This window comes from Triticum aestivum, chromosome 4A (genome assembly GCF_018294505.1).
Source record: "Triticum aestivum cultivar Chinese Spring chromosome 4A, IWGSC CS RefSeq v2.1, whole genome shotgun sequence".
Taxonomy (NCBI): domain Eukaryota; kingdom Viridiplantae; phylum Streptophyta; class Magnoliopsida; order Poales; family Poaceae; genus Triticum; species Triticum aestivum.
The window spans coordinates 154,599,561-154,608,293 of record NC_057803.1 but is presented as its reverse complement, the minus strand read 5'-3'; positions in this window follow the sequence as shown (position 1 = coordinate 154,608,293).

The following is an 8,733-nucleotide window of genomic DNA, read 5'->3' as shown; positions in this document are numbered from 1 at the left end:
TGTAAGCCTAAGCATCGAGAACCTGAAACATATAGCACACGTTTAGACCACAAAGGGTTGTCATCATCATCCAAAACATAAAGTAGGGAAATGCCCTTTCAATCTCCCCCTTTTTGGTGGATGATGACAACAACACGATTTGCAAGAGATAAGTCAATGAAATCTAGACGGAACTCCCCCTGAATGTGTGCCCCAACAAGTACTAGCTGTTAGAAAGCATGGGCACACTTTCAGGACTAGACTCCCCCTAGATTTTATAGACTCATCACTCTGAGCTCAAAAGGATAGACAATATAATACTTAGAGGCAATAATAATGATAAAGACCTACGAATAAACGGAGTAGCAAGTCTAGCAAGTCTCACACACAACATGGAACGAAACAAGTCCACAAACAAACACAAAAACACGAGAACAAGAGAAAACAACCCAAGCAAATCCCCGAGACCTATAGAACCCTCTCCCCCTTTGGCATCAAGACACCAAAAAGGAAAAGAGCGAAGCTAGCGACCCAAAGCTCAAGCGTCCTCCTCTGACTCCTCAGTCGCATCTGGATCTTCATCATCAGAGTCATCATCATCGTCATGATCAGATTCTTCCATGGCATTGTCAGCTGCTGCAAACAAGGATGATGGCTGGGGAGGGGCTTCATCATCAGTCCAGGTGCTATGGGTAGAGATCCAACGCTCCTCTAGGGTGATGCTCTTCTCAGAGCCACTCTGAACCTGCATGTTGAGGTGCTTCATCATTGCAATTTAGCGACGCCGTGCGAGCTTCTCATTGACATGTGCCTCATACATCTTCTTCTGGATGTCAGCCTGGAGACAAAAGGTCTAATTTACCTTGGCAGTAAGTTTGGCCACCCACGAAGGCTTGGCCCCTGGCTCCAGCTCAAAGTCCTCATCGTCAGAAGTAGCATAGACATCCTCAGGAGCATGTTCAGGGAAGCGAGGCTCGACATGCTTCTTCTTCTTAAGGAGCTTGACCTCATGAACAGCGAGGTTGTCTGGAGAAGTGAGGAGCTCTCCAGGACGACGAACAGCCCACACATAGTTCAGAAAGCACATGACAAACGGAGCGTAGATTGGGACTTTACGGTAGATGACCATGTTGTACATCTCATGCCACAGCCAATTTGACACATCAAACGTTGCCCCTGTCCCCACCATGGTCTTCATAGCAACCATCAATCAACCAGATAGCCATGAATTTCATCTTGATTGCCCACCTTGGGCAAGAGCACATTGCAGAACACTTAGTGCATGATGTCATAGACCTTCTCCAAATCCTTGGATTCTCCAATAATCCCATGGCCCTGAATGTACAGAGGGGCAAGCTTCTCCTTAGGCATGGACTCAGGAAAATCATGAGGGCGAATGCCACCCCTTCCTTGCAGACCGGTATCCTCGTACCCAATAGCATTGCAGAAAGCCCTCCAGGGAACGTGAAACAATTCATTGTGACACATGAAGGTGAGAGTGCGCGCATCATCTTCCCCAAAATGAACCATGGCATAGAACTGATGGATGAGTTGAACATCAAAGTCACAGTTGACTGACATGATCTTGACAAGATCAAACTCCTCGCAGAGAGCTAACGCCTCACCAAAATACTCCATGTTGTTCCTCCAATGATCAAAATCAATCGTCCACTGCTTGGCATATCTATTCTTGTTGTGCTCAAAGAGTTCATGAACAATCCGCACTTGCATCTCATTCCGGAACTAAACAGTGGTCCAACGGGGAGCAATGGGAACCTCATACGGATTCTTTGAGCGGTAGGCTTCCAAATCCTTGGCTTTCCAACGATGCAACGGCATAACCACACGTTGCTTAGCAGCTGCAGACTTTTCATGGCGAGTGGGCTTGGTGGGAATCACAACTTCTTCATCATCTGACACAACCGGGCGCAAGGTCCTTCGTGCCCTCTTCTTGGTCTTGCGAGGAGCAGAGCGAGAACTAGAGCCACCTAAACACACACACGAAAAGAACACACAAAAATCCAACAAGGATGAGAGGATTGCACCCACTAGCAGAAAAGGAACAAGTTGCAACAACAGAGAAGATAGAACTGTGCTTAGTGGTTGATATACTCCGGTTGTACCGGATCTTCCGCGGGTAGTACCGCTCCAGTGGTTGTACCGCCTGTAGGGGCGGTAGAACCGCTGATAGTGGCACTACCAGGGAAGATAGATCTAACCGAGGCATACGAATCACACAAGTAATATTCCGAATTCTAAGTGCTGCAAACAAGACAGGAGGCTAACAAAGAACTCTTCTAAGCCATAGATCGAACACTAAACGCGGAAAGATGGGTAAATCCCTAGGCAAGGAATAACCCTAAACAAAAATCTAGAGGCAAAGAACACGAGGCATTACCACCATCCATGGGAAGAGATCGGAAGGCCTCCACGGAGAGAATCCACGGAGAGCCAAGGATCCAAAGCGCGAGACACACTCCGGGGCAGGGGTAGAGATGGCCGGTGGCTAGGGCAAGAAAAAGAGGAACGAGGACGAAGGGAAAAAGACAACCCTTCAGCCCCGTCGAGTATATATAGGCCCGTACGCACGCCCCGGTAGAACCACTTAGGGGAGCGGTTGTACCGCTCGTCTGGTACAGACCGGTGGATGGAGGCGGTACTTCCGGTGCCTGGAAGGCGGCGGTAGTACCGCACGGCAACAACCGGTAGTACCGGACGTGGGTTACCGTGGGATTGTGCGGTGGAACCGCCCAGGCACCGAACGGAAACCCTTGGGACGGCACAACCCGGTACCAGCGGTAGAACCGCTCGTGGTACCGGTTGTACCGCCCGACCACCTAAGCCCAAGCCAAGATCAAATGAGTGCAATCCTAAGGGAGGAAGAAGGGGCACAAAAACAGGAGAGAAACAACACCCTAGGAGAACCTAACACAAAGAGCAAAGAGAGAAAGAGAGAAAACAACACGAGAACAACAAGGCTAACTCCAACTCCCCGAAGAGAGGACGGTGGCCGAGGCCACCTATGTTTGAGTCAATTGGTATGGCACCACGAAGAATTATCCTTGGGTCCATGACCAAAACTCATCTTTGAAGCACAAGTACCATCAAATATGGCTAATGTGAAAGACACAATCAATTTATGCATAATGGGGGGAGGGAAAGTTCATTGAGAGAACAACACTCCCCCTATGTCCATGCCTACACCTAAACTAGACAACAAGTTGAGCGTGGTAGGGTGTGCAAGGGTTCAAGCCACATTGCTCGAATCAATGATATTTAGCTCATGCCTTAACTCGCGAAATCTTGCTTCATCTAAGGGCTTCGTGAAAATATCTACAAGGTTGTCATGAGTGTTGACATAGTTGAGCTCGATCTCTCCTCGTCTAATGTGATCCCAGATGAAGTGATACCGGATCTCAATATGCTTTGTCTTGAAATGTTGTACCGGATTGAGAGAGATCTTGATGGCACTTTCATTGTCACATCAAAGAGGCACTTTGTCACAAGTGACACCGTAATCCTTTAAAGTTTGCCTCATCCATAGGAGTTGAGCACAACAACTACCGGCGGCAACATACTCCGCCTCAGTGGACGAGAGAGACACACAATTTTGCTTTTTGGAAGACCAACTTACCAAAGTGCAACCAAGGAATTGGCACCCTCCGGAAGTGGACTTCCAATCCACTTTGTCTCCCGCCCAATCGGAATCCGAGTACCCTACAAGCTTGAAGTTTGATCCTCTAGGGTACCATAGGCCAAAGTTTGGGGTATGAGCCAAATATCGAAAGATTCATTTGACCGCCACATAGTGACTTTCCTTAGGTGCGGCTTGAAACCATGCACAAATTCCCACACTCAACATGATGTCCGGTCTAGATGCACAAAGGTAAAGCAAGGATCCAATCATGGAACGATATACCTTTTGATCCACCACTTTACCATTGGGATCTAAGTCAAGTTGGCACTTGGTGGGCATTGGAGTGGAAGCCGGCTTGACGTCACTTAGCTTGAATCTCTTGAGCATGTCTTGAGTGTATTTGGATTGATTGATGAAGGTTCCTTCTCTTCTTTGCTTCACTTCGAACCCTAGAAAGAACTTCAACTCTCCCATGGAGGACATCTCGAACTTTGAGGTCATGAGAGTGGCAAATTCCTCATTGAAAGCTTTGTTAGGAGAACCAAAGATAATATCATCAACATATAATTGGCACACAAACAACTCCCCTTTGACCTTCTTAGTAAAAAGAGTGGGGTCGATTAGCCCAACTTCAAAACCACGGTCTTGTAACAACTCGGTAAGGTGGTCATACCACGCACGTGGGGCTTGTTTAAGGCCATAGAGCTCCTTATCGAGTTGATACACATGATCGGGAAAGTAGGGATCCTCGAACCCGGGGGGTTGCTTGACGTAAACCAATTCATTAATGGGACCATTAAGAAAAGCACTCTTCACATCCATTTGTTGTAACTTCAAATTATGATGAGAAGCATATGCAATTAACATGCGAATGGATTCAAGACGAGCAACAGGAGCAAAGGTTTCACCGTAGTCGATACCCTCGACTTGGGAGTAGCCTTGTGCTACCAAACAAGCCTTGTTGCGAATGATAATCCCATGGGCATCTTGCTTGTTCTTGAATATCCACTTGGTTCCAATGACATTGTGGTTCCCCGTTGGCCTTGGCACCAATCTCCACACTTTGTTGCGCTCAAAGTTGTTGAGTTCTTCGTGCATGGCATTGAGCCAATCCGGATCTTCTAGCGCCTCATAGACCTTGTGGGGTTCCACACAAGAGACAAACGCGTGATGCTCACAATAATTTGCTAATTGTCTACGAGTGCTTACCCCCTTTCTTAAGCTTCCAAGCACATTCGTCATGAGATGATCCTTGGTGGAGAGCTTGGATGCAATCTTGGCGGCACGACGCTCTAATTCCTCCTAGGTGGTGAGTTGAGGAGCGGTTACTTGATCATCTTGAGCGCCGTCATGAACTTGTTCTTGATCTTGAACTTGCTCGGGGGAGAGAACTTGACCTTGGGCATCACTTGGTGTGTCAACACCGTCTTGAGTATGATCTTGCCCTTGGTCTTGTTCATGAGGTTGAGGGCCTTCACTTTGTTCTTCGGAAGCGTGTGGGCCTTGGGTTGGTGATGACTCCACTTGAGTGGAGCATTGTCCTTCTCCTTCGGCCACAAGGGGTTCCTCAATGGGTAGGATAAAACCAACACCCATTCTTCTTATGGCTTGAGGAGTAATTTCATCACCTACATCACAAGTGCCACTTTGCTCCACTTGGGAGCCGTTATTCTCATCAAACTCCACGTTACACGTCTCCTCAATAAGTCCCGTGGATTTATTGAGGACACGGTAAGCATGAGAGTTTGTAGCATAACCAACAAATATGCCCTCATGAGCTCTAGCCTCAAATTTAGACAACCGAACACCTTTCTTGAGAATGAAACACTTACACCCGAACACCCGGAAGTACTTGAGGTTGGGCTTGTTACCGGTGAGTATCTCATATGGAGTCTTGTTCAAGCCCTTGTGGAGGTAGAGCCGATTGGATGCATGACACGCGGTGTTGATGGCTTCGGCCCAAAAGTTGTACGGAGACTTGAACTCCACCATCATGGTCCTTGCCGCATCCATCAACGTCCGGTTCTTCCTTTTCGCAACACCGTTTTGTTGAGGGGTGTATGGTGCGGAATATTGATGCTTGATTCCCTCATCACTAAGAAATTCATCCAAGGTGTAGTTCTTGAACTCGGTGCCGTTGTCACTTCTTATTGTCAAGATCTTTGCATTGTGTTGACGTTGTGCTTCATTTGCAAAGTCAATGACGGTTTGTTGGGTCTCGCTCTTCCTCTTGAAGAAATACACCCACGTGTACCTTGAGTAGTCATCCATAATCACCAAGCAATACTTCCTACCTCCAAGACTATCGAAGGATGGAGGCCCAAAGAGATCCATGTGAAGGAGCTCCAAAGGCCTCTTTGAATAAATGATAGTCGTGGGAGGGTGAGCCTTCTCATGTAGCTTTCCTTCGACACAGGCACTGCAAGCACGATCTTTAGCAAAACTAACATTCGTTAGTCCACGGACATGGTCCCCCTTGAGGAGACTTTGCAAAGATCTCATATTGACATGGGCTAAACGGCGATGCCAAAGACATCCCACATCAACTTTAGCCATTAGGCATGCCGCGGTCTTAGTGGGTCGCTCCGAAAAGTTAATCACATATAGAACGTTCTCTACATGCCCAACAAAGGCTACTTTAAGAGTCTTGCTCCACAAGAGGTCCACGGTATTGATATCAAAGAAAGTGGCAAAGCCCATGATTGCAAGTTGATGAACGGAAAGTAAACTGTATGCAAGGGACTCAACAAGCATGACCTTCTCGATCGTGAGATCATGAGAGATGACCACCTTGCCAAGTCCCAATACCTTAGAAGATGAGGCGTCACCCCACTCGACATTGGTGGGCATAGATGGAACCTTGTGCATGTCCACCACCAAGTCCTTGCTTCCGGTCATATGATTTGTAGCTTCGCTATCAAGCAACCATGATCCACCACCGGAAGCAAACACCTACAAGAGATCAATGCTTGGTTTTAGGTACCCATTTTGTAATGGGTCCTTTGATGTTAGTAACAAGGGTCTTAGGAACCCAAATAGACCATTCAATGTATTCATGAAGAGAACCAACAAATTTGTCATAAACATGCCCATCACTAGCACGGCATAACACATAAGAAGGATTAAAATCGCTGGCTTTGTTGGGAGGGGTGACATTGCCCTTCTTGACATTATTCTTCTTCTTCTCCTCGGGGGCACTCTCTCCCTCCCTCACAAAGGTTTGCATGAGAGGAGGAGGCCGTTTGGTCTTGTCATTCTTCTTCTTGTTCTTGGAGTCGGGGACGTACCCAACCCCTTCCTTGGCCGCACCTCCCTTTTGGTTGGTCAAGAGATCGTTGAGGTTCTTCTTGCCTTGTATGCAAGTCGCAATACCTCTCTCAAGTTGCTCCTTCAACTTAGCATTTTCCTCAACAAGATGTATATGCTCACAACACGGGTTAGTAGCATTTGCATTATCAGTTAAAACCATATGAGGAAAAGTTGCTTTCTCCTTAGTTATCTTCACTTGGAGTTGATCATGAGACTCCTTGAGACTAGCGTGAATACCCTTCAAGGCCTTGTGGGCCTTGTCAAGTATATAAAACTCCTCTTTGAGTCTAGCAAGATCAACCCCAAGTTTGGCCTTCTCGGAATTTAGCACACGAGAAACAACGAGGGCATGATCATAATCTTTCTCTAACTTAGCATGATCTATGTTGTGTGACTCCTCAAGAGCCAAACGAAGACCACGCTCTTCCTCAAGAGCATTGGAAAGATCCGAAATCTCATCGGCGTAGTCACGACTATGTCCTTCCATCTTAGAGATGGTGTCTTCGTGAGCCTCGATCATGTCATTGGCCTCACCAAGTTGTTCCAAGAGAGCAATAAAGTGCTTCTTGGATTTTCCCTTGAGTTTGCCCATAAAGGCCTCAAACTCGTTAGCCTCCACATTAGCTCCCTCAAATTCATTAATGCTATCCATTGGGGAAGGATGATTAATGATGGTAGTTTTGATGTTGGAGGTTACCTTGTTGGTGGCTTTAGCCATGAGGCACTTGGCGGTGATGCTCTCGTTGGGTGAGTCGAAGAGAGACACCCGTGACGTTGTTGCAATGGCAACGGAGGCCATGGAAACCGACTCATCATCTTCATCATCGTCATCGTCCTCATTGTACTCTTCTTGCACAACCAAGGCCTTGGGATGAGTCTTCTTGGTGAAATTGTTCTTGTTGGGGAACGACTTGGCCTTGTCCTTTCGGATGAGTTTGCCACCATTGTCTTCCCTCTTCTCATACGGGCATTCCGCAACGAAATGACTTATGTTACCGCAATTGTAGCAAGTCCTTATACGTTGCTTGCCCCTTGTACCACTCGAGTTGTTTTTGCTAAAGTTTGGCCTTGAGTTTTTCTTGCTCCAAAATTGCCTTGAAGCAAGTGCCATGTGTTCATGATATGCATACTTCGTATCTTCGGGGTTGCTCTCCTCTTCTTCCTCTTCTTCGTCTTCCACTATGAGCTTGGCCTTCAATGCAAGGTTAGGCTTATTTGCCCATTGAGAACGGAGCACCGCATTGTCGGCGGTCTTTTCCAAAATGTTCATGGCCACAAACTCATCCAACACTTCGCTTGAGGTGAAAGTGTGGAAGTCCGGTCTTTGACGAATGACGAAGGACATGGCCTTGTGATAGGGCATCATTGCCTTGAGGAATTTGCGCTTGATCCAATTGTCATCCGTGTCCTTGCTCCCGTGATCTCGTAGTGAGACCGCGAGTTTGGTTACTCTCCGATAGAGCTCACGAGGTTCTTCATCTTCCTTCATTGCAAACTCATCGGCCTCATCTTGTACCACTTCATAGTTGGAGCGTTGAATGCTTGCACTTCCCCGGTACAGAGACACGACACAATGCCATGCATCTTTGGCCAAGGCGAAAGGACGAAGATGAGGTAGGTCTTCGGGTGGAATAGCATCCTTAATGATGAAGAGAGCATTCTCATTCAATTGATTGTCCGCGGCTTCTCGAGGAGTGAAGTTGCTTGGATCATGTGGATAGAAACCTTCTTCAATGATTCTCCAAAGGTTAGTGTTCACATGATTTAAATGACGTTTAAAGCGGTAAACCCAAGAATCAAAATCCTCA